The sequence below is a fragment of the Oryzias latipes genome, chromosome 2, assembly GCF_053564925.1.
Source record: "Oryzias latipes strain Hd-rR chromosome 2, Olatipes_Hd-rR_3.1".
Lineage (NCBI taxonomy): Eukaryota > Metazoa > Chordata > Actinopteri > Beloniformes > Adrianichthyidae > Oryzias > Oryzias latipes.
The window spans coordinates 10,406,992-10,429,627 of NC_136238.1; the positions used below are offsets into that span (position 1 = coordinate 10,406,992).

The 22,636-nt window shown below is 39.7% G+C and overlaps 2 long non-coding RNA genes across 2 annotated transcripts in view; both read left to right on the forward strand.

The window, feature by feature from the left end:
- LOC144984175 (uncharacterized) overlaps positions 1–22,636 on the forward strand; it is a 421,174-nt gene that overhangs the window by 262,200 nt on the left and 136,338 nt on the right. The gene's annotated exons all lie outside the window — the stretch shown is intronic.
- On the forward strand, positions 1,921–9,023 carry LOC144990118 (uncharacterized). The gene is made up of 2 exons (XR_013654071.1): positions 1,921–5,166; positions 7,596–9,023. It is a non-coding gene; the product is annotated as an uncharacterized LOC144990118 (long non-coding RNA).

The window sequence follows — 22,636 nt, forward strand, 5'->3', positions numbered from 1 at the left end:
TTTGTTGATCAAAGTTTCACAAAGTCTTCTAATTTTAGGAATCCTACAATCAAATACATCAATACTTGAATCACATTACAGACTAAAAAGAGAGTAAAATGAAGCTAATTTGCAACACAAACCCTCACCTTTAAGTCCTTGCAGGCTGTATCTATCAAAACATGCAGTAGCAGCACCTTACCACAAGTTAGGTCGCGATAAATACTCTTGCAGGCTGTTTTTGTGGTTTAGATGTTTAGAGTCGTTTTGAATGCACAGCACCTTTGCTAGTGGGACTATCTGTAAATCAAAGGTTGTAAACCATCCAGATGTGGGGCCAACATGGTGGTGATATCCTAACAGATATCCTTGATATCAACCCAAGTCATTTAATGATGGTCAGAGATTAATAATTTGACCAAATAAAAGTTTAACCAACAGTTTATGTGTATCACTCCTCCAATTATTTCAAAACAATGACAAGACTATTAACCTTTTGCGTTGTTTGTTGCTAATTTGCAAAGTACTGTGCCGGACTGAGTTGGGCTGGGGGTGCGCTGGTGCAAGAGAAAGGGAGTTAAGATGTTTACGGATTTGTTTTTTTTTCTAATGTTATTGGTGCAAGCTGTATGCTGTTGGTTATGGCCTACAGTAACCACAAAATAGAGACTCGGCATCTTAGTACCTGGAAAGGGATGCTACAGTAACATTAAATCCAGGACTCCACTTCATTTAGCATTACCTTGAACTGGAAAAACACAAAAGACATTTTTTTTTCATGTAATTGGAAATAAACTCCGGCATGAAGGGGTTTAAACTACATTATTCTGTACTGCATAGGTATTTGCCGCCGTAATTTTCTTTCTCAAAGTTCTTCCAATTTTGTGATTCAGATAAAAAAATTTATTCTAAATTTAAGATGGTAATTTCATTAATTGTATTATAGGGATATGAAGAAATTGTCTCCTAAACCTAATATCTGGCTGTGCTAAACTTCTACTTAAAGGTTTACTATTGTTCAACCACAATTACTTTTCGCATGCTACTATTTAAAACCACTTTTTTGTTGTTGTTTTTTTTTTTCATTTCTTTAGAACTAAGTACTTCCAGAGCACTGGACAGTAAGCCAAATGTTGATTCAGGCAATGCTAAGTTTTTTTCTAAGGCTGTTTGTTGCTTACATCCTCTATCCAGCTCGGAGTTAGCTTTAAAGCACCAAATATATGTATTTATAGAAGACATATTACATAGCAGCGGTCAATTATGTGTTAAGGAGCCAGTTTAGGCTGGAAGCTATTTGCAGCTGAGGGTCAACTGAATATGGAAGCTAGTCCTGGGGACAGGGACTGGAGGTCAGCCTGGGAAGCTGGGCTGGAGAGGAGCGGGACTACAGTTAGAGCTGAAAAGGCCACTTCCAGAGAAGCTGAAGGATAAGGAGACGATGACAGGCCAAGGGAAACACGCCTGTGAGAAAGGCAAAGCATGGGAGGAGGTTGGAAAAACAGGATGAAATAGAATGCGGAATGTCAAAAAAAATCTGCAGCAGCAGGCCTGAAATGTGGGAGTGTTGACGGTAGCGGCGCCTTCGAGTTTGGCAGAGGCAGAGTTTTTGACGAAGTCTTGATTGTGCGTTTGTTTGCCAGCGGAATTGGCCGCTCAAACACACCTGTCGCCACTTGGGCATTGAAAAAGTCTTAAATACTTGCATCTGGGTCACCGCTGTTCAAAAGAGGGATTACAAGAAACAAATAAAACAATAATTATAATGTTTTAGTGTCTCTGCGGGTTCATTGAGTTGACAAATCTCATACTTGTTCATTGAAGGACACCGCTGCGGTAATAAATCATTTTAGTACGTTTGACTACAATAAAAAAAAAAAACTCCACAATAAATAATCAAAGCAGCCATATGAGTGGAGGACTCATCATGAGTGAGTTTTTTTTTATACTTTAATTCTTCTATATTTGACACTTTTTGTGTTTTTCAGCCTTAACTACAGCTCTAACCTCTTCAGAAAGTGCAGTCCACAGCCAAAAGGACCTGGCATCAGTGGGCCGGCTTCAAGTGCAGCCATTATTTATAAGAACAGACTCCCTACAGTTGGAAACATCAGATAACTGATTGAATTAGGTACCTGCGGTTGTCAAGGCAGCTCTCACACCAAGTTAAAACATACGACCTGACAGTTTATTAGAAATTATTAGCAGCTGGCTACACTGCAGCAAAAGAGGATTTATCAGAATAATCTTGGTGACAGCTGCTGTTTCCACCTCTGTTGATGAAGAATAAGTTGGGACGTTCATGTCTGAGTACTGCCAGTGTCTCCTAAATCTTCATGTTTATGAGATTATTCAGGAACATAAAGTAAGTTAATGCGTTTCCAGCAGTGTCTCCATTTCAGCACATGTATTTTTCTTTATGTTTAATTCCAACGACTGTGTTACTGTGGGACTTTAATGGGGCAAATCTGTCACAGTTGTATCTCTCCGTGGGATAATTCTTTCAACAAAGCTGTTTGCTAAATTAGATTCCAGATTGATGGATTTCGTGATGGTACACATTTATTTGAACATTGTTTTATATTTGAAAAGTATTAAAGCTTGCCAAATTTGACCTTAGTGTACATCCGTGGAAGATGGTACAAATATTGAACATGTATTATTTTAATACAATTGTTTAAAACATGTTAATAATTGGAATTCCAACTGGCATTTAGGCCAGTGCAGTGATACAGAACATTTAGACCATGAGACCGCAACTTCTTTCTAAGGTGTAGTATGTCACCGGGGTATATTACTTTTTTTAATTCACACCCAGCAGCCAATCAGAATCGAGTATTCACCTGGACCATGGTATAAGCTTTTATCAATTACAGTTTTAGTTCTGATTATTCAGTATTTTTCCTTCCATAACAGGTACAAATTCTTGTAAATTTGATTGTTTTGTGTAACCAGAAAGGTTCAACCCTTCATTAATTTAGCATATTATCAAATTTACTTATTTCCCACAAAAAGCTCCAATCTTGATGTCAACCGTTTTTATTTATGAATACAAAAATGGGAAAAATGTCATTACATTTTTTTGATCTATAGTCTTTTAGCTTGAACTACCGTTCACCTTTCTCTCTCAGGAGTCATATGCTCCGATTGTCACCATAGGGAACAAAAAGATAGTACTTCATTATTTCACCAACTCCCCTGCAACAACTCTGCTACATTTGCAGATTCACTACTTTTAACCGCACAGGCTCCATGGCAACAGAGTACTAATGATGCATTGTTGCTTCTTTCACTGATTCACATAGTTTGGGTTGTCACAGCAGGCTCCTTTGGGTCTTGAATTGTGTAAGGGATGATGACGCACCTAACAGTCACTCAGGAAACATAGCCATAGGTCTTCAAACTTTCGAATGGAGTGTTTTAAAAAATATTTCTTATGGAAAAGAACTTGTGGCGGTGCAGCACTTGTGCATTTTAGCGATGCTTTATAGAAGTTTTGGAATGTTTGTGGGAAATGATCTCAGAGGGACCTGGACATGGTACCACACTCTTTGAAAAGCCCTTGAGCGACTTTGGTGTCAGAGGTTGAAATTCTAAGCACCAAAAGCAGTTATGCCTCATGATGTTCAGAGGAGTCTAAGTGGAGGGCTCTTTGACAGAAAGATGCATGAGCACATAGAGATACTTCCAATCCAGTTTTAGTCAGTACTCACCAAGATCTGATGGAGAGTCATTCATTTTGGTCTCAAACTTTGAAGTTGTTGGAGAGGTTGTTCATGATTTTATCTATTTAGCATTACATAGGTAATGAAACTCAACATAAATCAGGATTTACATTCAGCACAAACTTTATGCATTTTCAAAGGTATGCGACTTCGGAGCCGCAGACTGCCGACCCCTGGCCTAAATTGTTTAAAAGACCTACTCTTATAAACATGGTGTTTTTAACATGTTCTTTTAGCTTTTTTGATGATGGGGAACATATATGTAGAAAATTAGGTAAAAACTGAACCTCTGAATATTTCTTTACCTTTTTTAAGAAAATTAGATTTATGACGAAGAAAATATGCTGGGTGAGCCACATACCCACAACTAAAGCCTTGCGATACGGTCTGGTTTGGAATGGTCCGGTTTGGAATGGTCCAGGCAATTCAGGTTAGTGTTTCCATTCAAAGTTATACCGTCATGGCGCATGCAGGGTAAAGCTAACAACAACAACAACAATGGAGGTCATCCAACATTTCACTTTTTTCCGTTTGGCTTTTGGTAATTCGTATACACAAAGCTATAGTTTGAGATAGATTACGAGCTGCGAAAAGGAATACAGCTGCCTTCTTGGCGCTTTTTTTTGTCGCAATGACCTTCAGCCAATTCAGCTGTGCCCTAACCAGTCATCCCATTTTTCAATGGACCTGCAACCAAGGGGGGCCCAAAAATGGTACCGTTCGGTCCTGCTTAATGGGTCCATTTTATAATGGAAACGCTCCAAATAGTGGACTGGACTGTATCACTTATTATAAATAAGGCTTCAGCGTAATTTTTTTCAATGAACTACTGCCTCTCTGCAGAAACTGTGTACTAGAAAACTACATTTTTTTTGTGCTACAATTAGCATAATCATAATTAAAAGTTCACTGGGGACCCTTTTAGAAAAGCTCACATGATGGTCAGAGTGGGACTTCAAAAGCTCTTGTTGATGTCTATACTCTTGGGTCAATTCATTTTCCTATTATTTTAAAATTCAATCAGCGCAGTGCCCTTTCCAAAATGAGCACCTCTCAGGATTGGACACCCAAATCCAAAATAAAGTATTCTACATTTCAAATATGAGTGATAATAATTAATAAACATTTGTCACATTTCCATAATCCATTTGTCAATCGATGTGAATCCATTCCTCCAGCAATGTGACCTCAGTGTGGTGCCAGATCTGCAGAGGAATGCAGTTTCCTCTAGCCTTTATGGTGCCAGGCAGGGTCAGTCAAGCCTTGCTGAGGCATGCAGGGAAAGCAGAGTCGACTTTGACCCTGTAGGTTTGCTGCCAGACAATGATAATAAGTAGAGTGGACAGTTTCGGCCTTCTTCCACTTTCCAGACGACCAACCTGGACAAGACTGGACAGCGAGGGGAATTGAGATGAGCAGTGGGATGACGACCGTCCGTCCGGGTGTTTGTGTGTGTTGATCGGTGTGTGAGTGCACTCTCTGAGTGTGCGCTTAAATTTGCATGTGTGCATATGTTTAGCTGAAGTGGCAGAAGCGTGTGTTAGTGGGGTTATGAATTGGAGCCGTGGCTCAGAGAGCGGCTGCCTCTCCATCTCTGGAGTGTCGCACGGCTGTTGAATGCCTCTTAGAGTGTTATGTATTTTTAAGTTTAAGAAGTCAAGCCACATTTAGATGCTGAAAGTAGTGAAGTGTTAACTGGTAAATTAAATATCTAGGACATTGTGGTGGGGGTGGGGGGCTGAGGTTAAAATTTAACCCAAAATTCAGAAGAACATAAGAAGAATTTTTGTTGACCACAGCCTCTAGTTGCTTGACAGACCTTCTAAATCAAACCAATTTAAAGCAAAAGACACCTTTCCCTATTCTCATTTTTCTGCTTACTCATGATCCAGTAGCAGACAGAGCAAAACGACTTTAAATCTGTTATGGTGAAAGCACAAAAGATCATATCTTTAAAAAAAGAAAAAAAAAAAGAATTTTCCTGCAATTGATTTTCTTTTTTATCAGGTCCAGTGATCTACTTTTTGAAATGTGTTTTGGAGAAAAGTCCAAAGAAAAAAAATACTTCCAGAGTAAAGTTTTTTTTTCTTTTTGTCTATGAAGACTCATTCATCCAGGTTGAGTCCATCATAGTAGTAGTGTTGGCAGTGTTCTGAAACCCAGACAAACCGAACCAGTTCCACCTGGGTCGTTAACAGCTGAAAGAGATGACCAATTTGGGGAGGGAGTCACTGGCTCCCCAACCCCCAGCTGAGGACAAAGGACTCTAACGACCCGAAAGCATGTAGGCTAAGTTGACAATACCATCCAGTTTCAGGTCTGACTCCTCCCCAATGAGCGCATATATACCAGATCTTTTACCAGCTAATTGAGAATTGTCAAAGCCTCTTGGATAAGAGGTGAAACGTCTTCTAACTTAAAAAAAAAACTAAGTCCAGATGACAGCCCCTAAACCTACTACTATGATTTTTCTTTCTTTTTATGTATCTGCCGTATCAAAAGCAGTTATATTGAATCTGTGAGCAGCACTGAAAGGCTGTGTGTCATGCTGAACTTTGGCCCCAACTACTGTGTCATGTATTAAGTATAGGACAACGCCGAAGCTACCCACTGGCATTACAATAGAAAGAGTTAGAAAAAAGGCAGTTCTTCTAAAACAAACTGTAAAATCTCTTTTAGAGTTTATAAAAAACATCTGTATTTGAGCTGTGGTGAATTATTGTGTAGTTATTTACTCTCAGTGTAGTATAGGTGTTGGGTTTTCAGTTTCTCAGTGTGAGGTCATGTGCTCTTTTCTGGTTTTGTCACGTTTCAGTTTTTTTATTAAATGTTGTCAAAGTTTCTGTCACCAAGCCTGGTCTCCTACATGATGGGTCCTACACCACTAGTCCCTGACAGCTATAAAGGGGATGTCGCATTCACTCGGCCCAGTTCTCTTTTATATTTACTGGTCATACTGCATTTTTTCCACAATGGCACTCTTAACAGATGCCAGAGGTCATGGCAATAGAAATTGTATGTCTTGATTTGACAAATGTGTGTACCAATCTCTGCTAGTTAAATGTAATTTTAGTTGTGTCCATTGTTTTTGTTTCTATGGTGATATGAAAGCGGAGTCATTGGATGCTGTTTTCAAGATGACACTTTATTCAGATGGGTTGTATTTAGTCTGGCATATAGGAAATGAACCAATAAAAAAATTACACCTCAAAAAGAAGCAGCAAAGACAAGAAATAAGTGTTGTTTAAATGGTGAGTTATCATGCACAGTTGGTACTTTAAATCAGAACAAATGACCAAATTAGCAGGAATGATAATATTTGGTAAAATGTCAGAAAATGGCAAATATCACTGACTTCTATAGCCCTCTTTTACCTTCATTGAGGCCCAAACTGCTATACAGTTACAAGTCCCATTCACTCGTGCGCGCACACATTGACATTGATGGTGGCAAAGCTGCCAAAAACGGTGCTAACCAGAATACCAGTAGCAATGTGAGGTTAAGTGTCTTGACAATTTGGGATGTAGTTAGGTAAGGTGGGAGCCAAACCTGCAACCTTTTTTATAGAGATTACAGCCGTCCCATTTTTCATAGGTACCTAGATTTATGTTGAGAGTCCATTAAATGAATATATTGAAAACAGAGACCTAAAACTGAGAACATTAGAAATGTGTAAATAAATAAATCAAGCAAAGTAAAAATATTCATATCCAACTCATTTTTTAGCACAAACAATAAAAAAGAGAAAATATTCCCACCATTTCCATGTCATTGACCGTTGCCTTTCCTGACCCAGGTCTGTGCATTTTGCTGGATTCTGACTGTCACATAGAAACACTGGAAAAAGGCCTCCATGTGGTTGCAGTTACTCACAGCACTTTGTCATTCCAGGTGGTCCCATTTGATGACAAACCAGGCCCAACCCTGCTTAGAGACCAGGCAAGATAGGATCTTACTACAGTGGCAGGACACATTTGAAGAAAAGGACTTTATTCACTTGCGAATTTGGATGGCATTAGACACATGGCTACTGATGCTACGGTCACAAATATCACTTCCACCACGTGATAGGGAGGAATCAGCAAAATCTTCAAGATTAGCTTGACAACATGCCTCCCATGAACGCAAAATGTTCTGTCAACTGAATGTGGATGACCGGTGAACATTAGTGACTTCATCTAGTGCGTGAATGTGTGTGTGAATGGGTGAATGGGTCCGTGACTGTAAAGCGTTTTGTCCTTGTAGGAAGAAAGGCGTTGTATAAGTATATGCCATTTACCATGATGTCCGAATTAGAAGACACAATTTTCCATAACTCTCTAAATGAAGGACTAAATGTAAGGATACGGAGAAGCTGTAGGGGCAGGCAAAGAATTTCGGATTCGACCTAAGACAACTAAGAAAGTGGGGGATAAAAAAGCAAACTGCTTTATTCCAAAAATGTATGGACTGACCTTCAACAATGTTGGTTAGAATATTAAGTTTGGAGTGGCTTAATCCAATGAAAAATTGAACAGTGGAAATCTGTAAGATCTATTTTCTTTTAAATAAATCATTGAGTTACTCAAACCCATCTTGAACCATTGACTTAGCCTTGGTGAGTCAAAAACTGCATGTTGTATGAGACGAGAATAAGATTCCAACAGTTCAGACACAGCCTGTAATAAGCTCGTGATGGACCAATTCAGTGTTATTCCAAGCAAATGTTAAAATTACTTTTGTGTAGTTTACTGCATCTCTCAGTCTCAGCCAGGTTTTCATAAGTGTGACCACATTAATGTGCAGAAACATCACTATAATAAACTCAGACCTGATGCAACATATGGCCACTGTGGCTTTCATCACTACAGGGCACCTCAGGTCTTAATTGAAAATTAGCTCATCAGCTTGCCAACACACAAGACGCTTTAGTGACAGCACTGAGCCTATTAATGCAAAATGCTGGGAAAAGGTGCAAGGAGCCACAGTTTCATGCAAAAGTCTAAAATAGAAAGCTGCAGATAGAACCTTTGTGAAATAGTGAAGAAAATAAACAAAATGTCAACAACAAAGTATACAATTCCACAGAAAAGCAGTAAAAAGATGCAGAATAACCAAAAACAAACACATATTCCTCCAATAAAGGCAAGTCACCTGTTGTAAGAGGCAGACATCTGCATGTTTGGAGAGCAGATGAATGGAAAGGTAGAGAGGAATAACAATACACTATAATTAAAAGATGTTGTTTATTTAATTAAGAACTTTGTGATTCCCTTTTTTTCTCAGAGGAACATACTGCAGAGCCATAATTTGAAATAAAGTCAGTATAAAACACAGGAATGATGACGGTCCTTCAATGACAGATGAGTCGATGAGCATGATGTGACAGTGGGCCACATTTCATGAGATTTTTCTGATGCAAGGAAAGAGCATGTAATTGCTTTGTCTAATGGGAAATATTAGAAACTTACTATAGAAGCCATGAAGTGAAAAAGGTCAAGTCTTCTTGTCCTAACATCAAGAGGAATTTCATTACTAAACTAAGTCAACTGTAAAACCAAATTGAGATTCAAACGCGTGGAAGACAGGTGTTGTAAACAAAAACCAACTATGATTAGAGTTTTGTTTATAGAAAAACACTAGGAAGGTGACAAAAAAAAGCATTAATTATGCAGTGCTGTGCTAACATTCCCTTTCTTATAATTATTTTTCTAAAATATTAGAGATAATAAAAAAAAACGTCCTAAATAAGTTTAAAAAATAGACTTGTTTTACAGAATGTTTTTACACATAAATTGGCCAAAAAAGATTAAACATATCACAATAACCTTCAAAGGGTTAGAAATATGTTTGAATCTTATGAGATGAAAGCAAAAAAGAAGACAACATTTAATTGAAAAACCTTCTTGTGGAAAAATGAAAGACATTCTAGCAAAAAAGGGTAAAAATTCTTCCAAAGCCTTTCGAAAGACTTTTATCATGAGGTTTTAGACCGGGTGAGTCAAATAGATTTTTCTCAGTGAATAAAGCCAATGAATAGCCTTTTAGTCATGATTATGCCGTTTTAGCCCAAAAACCAGTGTTTTCTTTCTAGGGCATGTTTTCAGCAGAGTGGCAGTTCATGAAAAATTCGCCTCTGAGTTGTGAGTGGTGCTGTTGATGCGAAGCAACCCAGCTCCCCTTACCGTCACCCATAACTGAGCGTTTACACACTCCCCCGCTAGCTTACACCCCAAACCTTACATTGCCGGTGTGGCAAAAAGGGCGAGCCATACTGGAGCTTATCCAGCTGCACAGTTTAGAGCCAGATGTCAACTCAGAAAGGGATAACAAAGACGAACATGGATCTAGTCGCCTACAAGTCGGTGCATCAGAACAGAGATTGTGGCCCGCCCAGCATGATTTCAAGACGAAAAACAATCTTTTTCAAATAGCATGTTTCTGTGTGTTCCGGATTCACAACGATTTGAATGAAGAAATACTCAGAAATGCAATTTTGTGCTTGATTTTCTTTATGTATGTCTTCCATCTTCAAAAAATGCCATAAGATTATGTCAAAAACATCATTTTGTGGGTCTTTGAGGCTGTGATTTAGTTCCCATCATCACTCTATTGTTCATCATGCACACCACACATAGTATGGCTTCTCATGAGAAGCATGCAGTGTCACTCTTAGAGACATGAGAAATATGAACAGAAAAACTAACCAAGCGCACTGGGAGATACACCACCTCAAGACCATGCGATACAGTTATAGCTCAAAAAGGCCACTTAATAAGATCCCTCTCTTTATCCTTGTACAAAATTGGTTTATTGACTAGAGCATTCAAGATATTTTCCAATATTTGGCACTGTGGATTTGTTTTGCCTTGCAAGTCTGCCTTTTTGTTCCTTTTGTCTCTTATTTGACAACAACTTGTTATCAATTTAGCAAGTTTATTACACATAGTGTGAAATAAAATAGTTTTTTTAAGTATATCAAGTCCATTTTTAGTCAATTTTTTGTCAAATTTCATTCTAAATTAAAAAATAGTGAAAAAATGTAGACGAAAAATTTGACTTTTTTATCCACATTTACATCTCTAGGCTACGATTTGTATCACCAAAGTGCACAATTTGAGCTTTAGAAAAACAATGTGTAAATTGGACAAATGTGGGCTGATCTGAAGGAAAAAGAAAGGAGTGTTGTAAGTATTCCCAAATTAATTAACATTTGTGACATGAATGTTTTTGACAGAGCTTTTCATTTATGGAACACCCTTTATAACTTTTTTACAGATAATCAATTCGCACTTCTTATACAACTGAACCACTAATAACACATCATGCCGCTTGTCTTCCAACTAAGGGATTATAAAACACTGTGGATGCAGGTGAAAATTGCAGCAGAGAACAAGCATAAGCATTGATTTCCAGTCACGGTAGCTGTACAAACTCGCAATTTGCTGTAGACGGTAGAGAGGTGAATAGAAGAGGAATGTCTCTGCGGGTTTATGTTATTGAAAAGGAGTAATTGGCTAGGTATTATAGAATTTGTCCCATTTATCTCCACCAAGATATCTTCACTCAGCAAGTGGTCCATGTGCTTTGTTCCAATATTTCGTGCAATCCCAGACGTGGGTGTGGCGTTGTTGAGGTGGGAATGATGGAATTAATTAAAGCTTTGTTGAATATTCTAGTCAAAACACTTACTGTGGCCTTTAAAAGTAGAATACTTCTTCTCTACAAGAAAGTAAGTCACCTTTTCTTGTGAAAAAGGGTGTAAGTGGTTGAACTTTAAAGACAAAAGACCACATAAAACCAGAGGTGTACCAGGCTCTGCTAGGGGCCTCACTGCAGTTGATTTTATAGGCTGTTAAAAGCTGCCACTCGATAAGATGCCCAGCATTTAAAAAATACAGACACCTACTCCTTTTAAAATGATTGCTGCCATGAAATCCAACCTCAGGATTTAGTCCTGTGTATGTGTGAGATTACAAGCTCTGTCTGAGGCCAACAGCTCACTCCAATTAGCATTAATAACACGATCTGATTCCAAATAAAAGGCGTAAACAAATGAGTACAAGCGCACCTGGCTTCACAGACTCAGTCAACAGATGGGTGCTCTGCAAGCCTGTTATTGCAGAAGAAGAAAGAAAAAAAATCAAACGCTAATGAATATTCACTGTGGGACACAAATGCATAAAGACCAAGGGGGACTGATTCATATTCTTTTGGCCAGTGTTTGTTGCTGATGGCAATGCCCAGAAATGGGATGGTTGTGAGCGGGACGCTCTTTGAGTCTTCCAGTTGTTGGCTGAACTGCAACTCTCCTTTGCCAGTCACTGGAATTCATGTGCAAACATGGACCATTTCCAGTTTGTACATAGTTCTCTTAAAAAGAGCCGCTTCTTCCAAATGCCAGAACATGATTTATTATCCCAAAAGACCATTTATTGAAGGAAATAATTTACAGTTGGCGAACCTAAACAATAAAAATGTGCTTCTATTGCTTAGGAGGTGTTTAGCGGTGAATTGTATCCATTTGCATCCCATAAATCTAAAGTAAATGGGATACAAAAGGAAGTTTCGAGTAATACACATTTTTTTTTTTTTTATTTAGTCTTTTTAGTTTGAAAAAAAAATTGTCACCATTGGTCTTCAGAAGCAGGCAGTCTACCTGATAGTCAACACTAGAAATGCATTATGTTTCAACAAGAGCACCTGAATTAATAAAAGGTTATTCATTTTTTGACTGAACAACCCAGGTTTTTAATTTATGTTGAGCCTGACGTTGATACAGACGTTCAAAACCGGTCAATGAAAGTTTGATTGAACTTCTCTGACTAGAACTGCAAAGCCCAGGACTTCCATAACTTTTGCCTCTAGTTACTTTGACCCACCCTCTGGATTCCTGACTAATGAGTGAAGAGTTCTTTAGTCACATGGTTTTGTTTACAAGCTTTGGTCCAGAGCAGGTAGTCCGCTTGACGGTAGTCTGACCACAGACCAAATGCAATGTTCAGGACTCGTTCCAGGCCAAATTAAACGGACTCAGTCTAGACCAATGGACTTTTCCAGTCTGAATACACTCAGAGATATCTGTTGGACACCGAAAAAATACACTCTTTGATATGCCGTAACTCTTCAGGTACATGCAATTAAAACTTTACTTGCCATCTTTTGCATAGGACTTTTTCAGGTGCTCTTATCAGAACCAATTTATTGATTATTTTCACATCCAATTATAAATATATACCAGCCTCAGCAATGCGCCTTCAAGCAACCACTTCCACTAAAAAGTCTAAACATGAGTAAATGCACTGCATTCATGCTGTTCAGAGGAGGTGTTGTGCCTGCAGAACGAAGCGGACTATCAAAAAACCAAACAGCATTCACTGTTTTACATTTTGGCTCTTATTTTCGCTTCCAATTTTTAGGTTCCTGTTTCTGTTTTGGAATTCTTTTTAAAATAAATCCTGCAATTAATGACAGAGTTGGTAATGATTTACAACATTCACTGATTATGTCACATATGTATTACCATACTGAAACACAAGGTTAATATTATTTAGACAATTAGGTTCAGTCCAGCATCTTTTCATCATATCTGACCCTTTTTCAGAAACACTAGTGCATTCACAGTAAGTGAGCGGTAAATCAAAAACTCTTGGAGTTCAGGGAAAATGCTGGATTGGCAGCACTATGGCCGCTGGATCAGAAGCACTCAGTCTGTTTGAGGGTGCCGCTGCCCTCTGTGTTAATTAGCCTTCTCTTGGCTTCTCTCCCTCTGAAAGCAGCATTCAGCAGCAAGGTATGTAAATCTGAAAAACAACCGCCTGTCTGCCTCTGTCAGCTGCACACTGCGCTCTTTCTGTGGTTTCCCTTGTCCGTGTCGTATTGTTTTACGACTTGACTTCACGGCTGGGATTATTGCATTTCTGCGGTTGTCACAGTGATTGCAGGGAAACGTTTCAGGGAAAAAGCTAAATGAATGTTAGCGTGACTGCTGGTGTGCGCAGGTATGCTTTTTTTTTCAATCAAAAGGTTTTAATGAGGCTAAAAACACAGCTACTACGCTTTGGTTGAAGCACAGAGATGTGTTGTTTTGATGTCTTCTTACCAGCTTGATTTGGAGAGTGATGTAGCACGGCCTTGACGTGCACAGAGGCTTATTTAAACAAGTATGTAACGCACGCAGTGAAACCAAAACCATCATGCAGCTAACAAGGGAGTGGAAAGTCACACTTTGGTGAAAGTCTTTTTGACCCCGTTGGCCTTTAACTCCTCTTTCCTGTGCTGTTTGACTTGTGCTGCTGTTGATTAGCAAAACACGTCCCTCTACCTTTGTTTCTACCTTCAGAGATGCTGGCTTTCAAAGGGAACACGGGAATTGGTCCCTTTTGAGTGTTGCTTCTGGTTCCTGTTCAAATACGGCTTCATTTTTGCTAAAAAGAAATTAAGATTGCAGTTACAAAAATTTTCATAAAAGCTCTTTTACTGTAGTAAATAAATATTTTTCACCTTGTGTACTTCACAAGGTTCTACATTTTCTACATTTCTTTTGGGGTCGTGGGGATGCTGGAGCCTATCACACCCACTGTCATGTGAAGGTGGGCTGGACCCCGGACAGGAGGATGTAAATGAGCTCATTTAGCAAAAACAAGTGTCTAAATTTCTGCTATCTATATTCAAAGTTAGGAAAGAGCATTTTAAATGTGACCCTTTAACACCAGAGCTTAAGCTCAAGTATTGACATTCTTTCAACTACCATAACTCCTCAACCGTTTACTCCAGGGGATGCCCAAATCCAGGCCTTCAGGGCCATTGCCCAACATGCTTTCCAACCAATATGCCTTTAAGCTCCTTATTGGCTAAACACGCCTGATCCAGGTAACCAGCAGCAGATGAGGCAGGGTTTCTGGAAAACCAGCAGGAGGCCGGCCCCGGAGGCCTAGGTTTTGGGCACGCCTGATTTACACAATGAACGTAATTCCAGCAGAGGCAGCAGCTGAGAAAAGCAGCTTTTTGTCATTAAGCAACACTTCACATTAGGAATGTGTCGCATATCAGCACAAAGTGTACATGAAAAGCCGCTTTTCCCCACATCAGAACCAGCTGATTCACGTTGACCATGCGATTGCTCCAGGACTACAGTACATCAAAAAGCGTGTTATTCAGGTGTCATGACAACATCTCCCATGTTAAAGGGTTTAAAAAACCTAAACTTTTGGGAATGTTGTTTGTAAAAGTAAAGCAACAGGTGGAAATAAATGTTAAAGCTCCACAGTTCTTGGCAGCTTCTTTCAAGGTTGAAAAAATTTTGAAAGAAAATGGATTTCAAAGTCATAGATTGACTGGGAGTCATGTTGGTCCCATGGTTGTAGGGGTGCTGTTTGGAAGTTCTCTGTTCTTAAATATATCTTTAAAGATTCCCACTCATCCAGGATGGTTCCATTGCAAAAACAAAGTCCCAAAGAAGGTTGTCTGGACTGTAGTTGAAGATGTTTCACCTCTTATCCAAGAGGATTTTCTAAGTTCTGAACTAAAGTGGTAAGAGTAGTAACCGGTTTATAAACTTCACAAAAAAAAGGGTTTGGACTTACTAATGAAGACGGTTAAGTGGCCAAAACAAAGGCTGAAAAGACCTGGAAGTTCATTGAAAGCCACACCTCTACCTGTCTTCCCTTTAGCCCAAGAAGATGAAGCCGTTGTCTTTAACATTCTCCTGGTTGAACTTGATGCTCTTATCCAAAGAAAGAATACAGCTTGTGAGTGCCTCTTCGTCTGAGATTTTTAGGTGATTTGAGATTAAAAAGGAAATCAATCGGCATACAAGGAGCAGCGGCACTCTGAGCATCTTCATCATTAACCCAATTTCCTTCACATAATTTCACTCTGATTTGTTTTTAAACTTTGTAATTGGGGTTTCTTCTGCATCCTCACCTGGATGGTTTGCTTCACTGACTGTTCACTGGAGACAATTAGACTAATTAAATGAGCGGATTGTTGTTTCCCCCCTTGTTCAATTCTGCGTTTTGTTCTAATATGTAAACATGTTTAAATATCTATTATGATGATGAATAACAAATAATGATTTATGGTGGAGGCCACTGTTGCTCTTCTGACTTTTGGTTTGTAGCGTGAACCTATTTGGTTGGTTTCTATCCAAACCATCTGGTGTAGAAGAATGTGTTGTGAAATCCAATAGGTTTAATAAAGAAAAAGGCTGTTTTAGGGCAGAAACCTTTTATGTAAACATAATTTTGTTGTTTTGGGGGAAATCATATCATGTTTCAATCCTTTTGAGCTAACAGTCAAACCTTAAGGCCTTTTAAGGTTAAACCTTACAGTGGAAACTGGGGAAGATGGCCCAAATTTGTATACATTTCTACATTTCTACATCTTTGAGTTTATTCAAAGATAACCTGGGATCTGCTGGATCAGGTGTTTGCATGCTGGTGAAGCTAAGATGCAGAAAACTGGACTGACACACTTTAAAACACAGCAATCCAGTTTGTGTGTCCCCAATATTGTTTGGATATAAACGTGGCGCAGTACAACTCAAGTCCCTATTTATGTTAAAAGGCACTAAAGTGTGACTTAATCTTTGTTCCTTTGGTCTCAGCTCTGTGCAGGTCATTCACTAGGTCCCCCAATCACTAGGGATTTTTGCTCACCGTTCTTGTGATCATTGTGACCCCACATGGTGAGATCTTGCAAGGATCCCCAGATGGAGGGAGATTATCAGTAGTCTTGTATGGCTTCCATTTCCTTATAATTGCTCCCACAGTTGATTTCTTCACACCAAGCTGCTTACCTACTGCAGATTCAGTCTTCCCAGCCTGTTGCACGTCACCAATTTGGTTTCTGGTGTCCATCTCTTTGGCTTTAGTCATAGTGGAGTTGGAGTGTGACTGTTTGAGGTTAATTTACAAAGAAATTCTTTAAAAATCAGACAATGTGATTTTCTGGATTTATTTTTCTGATTTTGTCTCTTGTAGTTGAGGCATATCTATGATAAAAAATTGCAGGCCTCTCTCATCTTTTTAAGTGGGAGAACTTCCACAATTGTTGGCTGACTAAATACTTTTTTGCCCCACTGTATATTGTAATGAGGATGGACAGGGGCCCATTTGCCATCTATACTGGCTTGTAGTTAAGCTTGGGTCATAGGGATTCCTTGGAAACTTGGACAGACTGCCAGTGCATGAGTCTCTGCAGTTCATGGAGTCATTTCAAGTCAACAATTGTTTACACTTTCTCCCACTAGCTTACAGCCCCTCACATCCTAACATTACCGGTGCAACAAAAATGGCGATCCAGCCTTACAGCTTTGAGCCAGATCCCAGCTCAGATGAGGGAAATAAAGATCTATTTGTCTCCAAGTGGATGGATCAGAGTAGAACGGAGCAGGGACTTTTTTCAACCGCATATTTTTCCTCTTTTCCTGATTCATTCATTCATCTTCTTAACCGTTTTGTCCCTTTCGGGGTCACGGGGCTGCCGGGGCCATGCCAGCCACTCATGGGTGAAGGCAGGGTACATCCTGGACTGTTGCAGCCTTTGCTCCTGATTTACATTTGAATTTTAACACACACACACTTTCTTCATTATATGCCTTCCATTATGAGAAAAATGCTACAAAAACATGTTCAAAACACCAAAACCACAATTTTTAATGTAATGGATCTTTAATGCAGATTTTCTGTCCTCCTTCATCCTGATCCAAAAGGATTATACTGTGGAAATTGATGAGATATCGCCTTCATGTGACTGCTGCCTGGTTGTATCCTAAAAAGCTCATTTTAGTCCACACAGACCACTTGGCACCCACCTTGGTCGACTCTTTCCTTGAAAGAGACTCTGCCTCTCTGCCGCATGGGTTGAGCAAATGGCTTAACTGGCTTCTAACTGTAGCTTTCGCCCTTCCCTTTTTTCCTGCCTCCATCTTGCTCTGCACTACCTTCTCTCCGTCAGCACAAAAGAGATGCGGGCACCAAATTGCAGACTAATGACATTCTTGTAGCAATTTGGTCATTTGTCTGAGCATCAGCAGGGACAGATTCCTGTACAGAGCTTCTGCAGCTTCCACACAAACACACACACGGAACCTGCGTCACGTGCACACACTGTTTACCGCGCGCTCCCACAGGCCGCATACTGTACCTCCAGAACTGCACACATCCTCATAAACAACCTCACAAGAGAGGCACAAAGCAAATTAGATGAAAATGAATCAATGATAATAAAAACTCAGCTTTATATGCAGCCTGACATCGCCAAGACCCCTGGCTCCTGAATTATAGATATCCCAGTGACATATGAATACTGGGAGGAGATTGATGTCTGTCGCCAGCCTCATGTGTGTATGAGATGCACTCTGCCATGCAAAAACATTTAGAAATGCCAGACTTTAAATGTGACTAAGTGCTGGGGCTGCAAATGAGCACGTGCACACGCTCAGATGATCTTATGTCAACAACAGGTTTCGGTGTCTCCTTTAACCACGCAAGCTTTTCGCTGTTGTGGTGGAGCAGAGTGATTGACTGGCTGGAGCCTGATCAGCGTCAGACAGAGCAGCAGACTCTGAGCTTTGCTGCAGGCAATTACTTTGTTTAAAAGCAAAAAAAGAAGGGGAAAAAACGAGAAGGAACAGAAGGAAAGAAAGGAAAGCATAGAAAAGAAGAGAGGAAGAAGGAAGGAGGGCTTTGTTGTGCCAAGAGAAGAGCTTGTAAGTTAATAGTGACACCTGGTGGTGTATTATAGAACTACAGTCTTGTTTCAGAAAAAATTTGGGAAAGCGTCACAGTTTTCCTCATCAAATTTTTAAACGGTGAACTTATCAAGAAATGTGGCTTTTATGGAAAAATATTAACAGAATATAGCATTATTCAGTTTGTGCCTTAGTCACAACTGCCCTTATGAGTCGATACAGTGGTCAAACCTGTACAGGGCACACCGATGGCTGAAAGAAAATTTTGGGACTGTAGACTCCTTGGTAAACCCATAGAGCAAATAAGGGTTAATGGCCTTCGAAGTATGCATTATCACTTTTTAAGGAAGCCTGAACCGTCCTCCGCGTTGCTTCCGCAAAGTGCATTAAAAAGTAATAATGCACACTTCGAAGGCCATTAACCCGCTCTTATCATGGTCTCTGACAAAAGAAATGCATGCTAACCAGTTTTTAGTCCTTAATTCTTGTGGATCGCTTTGCTCTCTTACCGCTTGTTTTTGTCCAAATGATGAAGCAGAAGGTTGTTTTAAAGAAGCCGGCGCAGTGATACAAAACATTTAAGCTAGGTGACCGTGCGGTTATCCTGTGGTATATCACTTTTTAATGCACACCCAGCAGCCAATCAGAATCGAGTATTCACCCGGCCATGGTATAAAGAATGTTTATGCACATATTTTGACGAGTATGCTGTGGGCGACGGGTCGTGGTGAACACATATACAACATGTAAGGGTAAGTAAAGCCCAGTTCATACTTCATATCCAGTCATATCCAGAATCATGCAGTCTAGTTCATACTAATGTAGACTGGTTTTGCTTGCAACTGCCTCCATGATAACTGCAATGAACTTGAGTGGTGTTTATAGCGTTTATTTTTAAGGAGACCTTGCTTGTACACGTCCCGCGTCTGCGAACGCACAGGAACATGAAAGGCAGTGGAGGAAGTGGTGCATTTGTCCACTTGAGAGAGACAGGCACTACAGAGGTGAAAAAAATAAAAATAAAAGAACGGGTCAAATTGCATTCTCTAGTGCTGCAAGATTTGAGATATAAGATTTATTTTTCCAGTGACCTGCTATATTTTCTATCTAGTTGTCAGCGCTCTCTGTCCCTCTCTCTCTCTTTCCTAACTTCTTCAGTCAAGTTTTCATCAGCAGCAATATTAAAAATAATTTTTTTTTGGACAGAGTTTGATTCGTCATCGTGTACTCAAAAAAATTCAAGTCAAATGAGCCCAATTTTTGCGCGATCACTATTGGCGTAAGATTCCATTTGCTGGTGATGTCATCAGCAATTGTCACCTTTCCCACCAATCGGGGCGATTCCACTCCGATGGTCCTGCGACCGATGTGACCCGAGCAATTACAAATTGCTTTGAAGGAAAAACTGGCCCTAAGAGGGAAATAGGGGAGATGCAGGTGTGTTGTAAAGATGTTTTCTATTTTTTTTGACATCCCCAAACCCTGCGCACTGCCCAAGCTGCCCAATCGTTTTGTTCAAGTAATACGTGTCGGATCCTTGCAAGAAGCCAGACTACTATGCTACGTTCACACCAAGCATGCGAAGCACGTTCAAGAACGCCCTTTAACGTGGGTTCTTGAACCCATGCTTCGCATAGGGTGTTCACCCGGGCATGCCGCCACCTGATACTAGCGCGTTCTGTGCCTAGAGTTCAAAAAGTGACCTAAAAACTTTTGTAGCAAATGCCAGGGTTTCAACGCGGAAGCCTGAAATGCACATATACGCGCGCTTACATTGACTTTACATTGGGAGCGGTTGCTTAAAACGCATCTTTCTGAGCCCGGTGTGAACTTAAGATAGAACAGTAAGAAATGACTTTGTAACTTATGTATCACCTGCCCATTGTGCGTGCAGCAGTTTCACACGGTCAATAAGTGGTCAGTGTGTGTACCTCACTATTGACTTGAGTGCAGCACCTGTCAACCCCTGTACAGGTGGATGAGACAAAGACTTTTCTTACTTGAAACCGCTGCTCAGCAAAAGTTATCTCAGTGTTTCTGCAAGTAAGATTCAGTTTGGCTAAAGTTTTGCAGAAATTCCCCAAAACCGATTCAATCAATGGCAACTTGTCTGAATCCGATTCATTAAAATATTTCCAAAAAATGCCAACAGTCTGAATCGGAAGGAAAGCTAGGGATCAAAAATGACAACAAGAAAAAAAAAACATATTTGATCAAATGTGGAAATCAAAACATTAGCAGCTGCATGGTTGCAGACCCACACCAGGAAGGTAAAAGAGGAATTATAGGAAAAGTGTAAATTTATGAGCATTACATCATTAGACGGCTCCTAACAGTCTGGGTCTGCTGCAGCACAACCAAAATCTTGCCTCAGGGCCAGCCGACCAACCTTGAGAAGCTTCATCAAAATGGAAATGTTTAGGTCTGACCTTCAAAAAAGGGCATCTTTTCTAAAGCAAGAGCTGGCGACACTAGAAGTGAGAATAAACACTGATGGCTCTTTGAGATAGGATATATTAGGATAAAAATGTATTCCCAAAAACTAAAATTTGGCTTGTGGAACAGGTCAATTGGTTCAGTGACTTTTGCGTCAAGATACAGTGTAAGAAATGGTCAATTCTGTTGTCACTACAGGCAGAAAAGTTGACTCCTTCATCTTTCCTCTTTAATGACAACAACGGTAAAGCACAAATGGCCTTTCCCGAAGGACAGAGTCGTCCTCTTCTAATCCAAGTGACCCTTGACTGAACTGAACAGCAGTTGCTCATTCACAATGTTGGGCTGTATTGAATTTTCTTCTCTCTTCAGGCATTTCTAACAATTATTGGATTCCTTCCTCTGCATGGAGGCGTACCTCAGCTCCAACAATGGATCTGTCCTTGCATTGTTTATGCTTCCCACCGCTGCTGTTAGACCTGTCACCATTATTACATAATGACTTGATCGCACTTATTTTGAGTAGACCTCCAAGGTTCAAATTGCCCCTTTTCACCTATTGTACTTACATCAATATACCAATGTGCCTTTCACATCATTTGGACCTCCGTTACCATTTTCTCTCCTAACTTTGCAGTCAAGGCAATGTTAATGCTAAATGTGTGTTTTTAAAGTCAAACTAAAGGACTTTGATTGATTTCAATGAAAAAATAACATTAAATAGAGTGAAATCTAGCTGGGGAATCCCTTGTCCGTCTTACAGAGCACAGTCATCAGACGTTTTCTTTGTATAAAATTTAAATAAATGTATTTAAACTCTCAACAAAATCTCAAACCTCGCGTAAACCTTACATGTAAACATAAAAAAGGAAAATTCACGAAACTTCACTGGGATCTAATCAAATCGTGATGAACTGCATGGGAAACGGCACGCAGCATCACTTTTTACTGAATATTATAATGAGGGACTGTTTTGGTACCATGAACTAGAAAGACCGTGTTTCTTTCCAGAGAAATGTTGCGCTGGATAATATTTGCGCCACACTGGTTTGGGTTGAATCTGAGTGGTGCTGAAGGAAATCGAACCAAAATTGTTTGGAGTTTTAAACATTTTTAATAACAAAATGTCTCCACAAGCGTTGGGCCAGAAAAACTCAAAAATACTTAAGAAGACTTCAGGGAAAAACAGAGCAATGCAACACACAAAAAGCCACTCTATAAACAACCTAAATAATAGTAGATGATTTCAAGCAGTTAAGATGGCTTCAGTAGAAGTCTTCCCATTACACAAATGCGCAAAACTCTATCGAAATGTCCCAAAAATAAAAAACTATTTTGCAGTAAACATAATCTCCATTCAATATAATTACGCGAATAAACACAAACCAAATCACCCTAAAAGTCGTGCAAAAACATGGCGGCAGATGTTAACAATACTTTTCTTTTTAATATCAGATACATTCAAATTTCTGCCACGGCACTACCGCTCATTATCACCTATCAAACGCGACGTTGGCGTCTTATTAAGGCCATGGAGCGGCGAGCTTCTCACACAGTGGCTATGGATGAAGCCATTTTGGGAAGTCGTGGTTGGGATTTTACAGAGAAGCTGTGGATCCAACAATTCCGCATGACACGCTCAACGTTTGATGAGCTGTAGGACTTCTTCATTTTGTTTAGAAGCCCATTAAAAGCAATAGCGTTGCTCAACAGACTTAATTTGTTGCTTACACACTAAAGTTTGCCTCCAACAGACATGTGGATGCAAAAATGTTACTTCAATTTTGCCTACAAAGATTTGTATTAAAGATGTCATTTACAA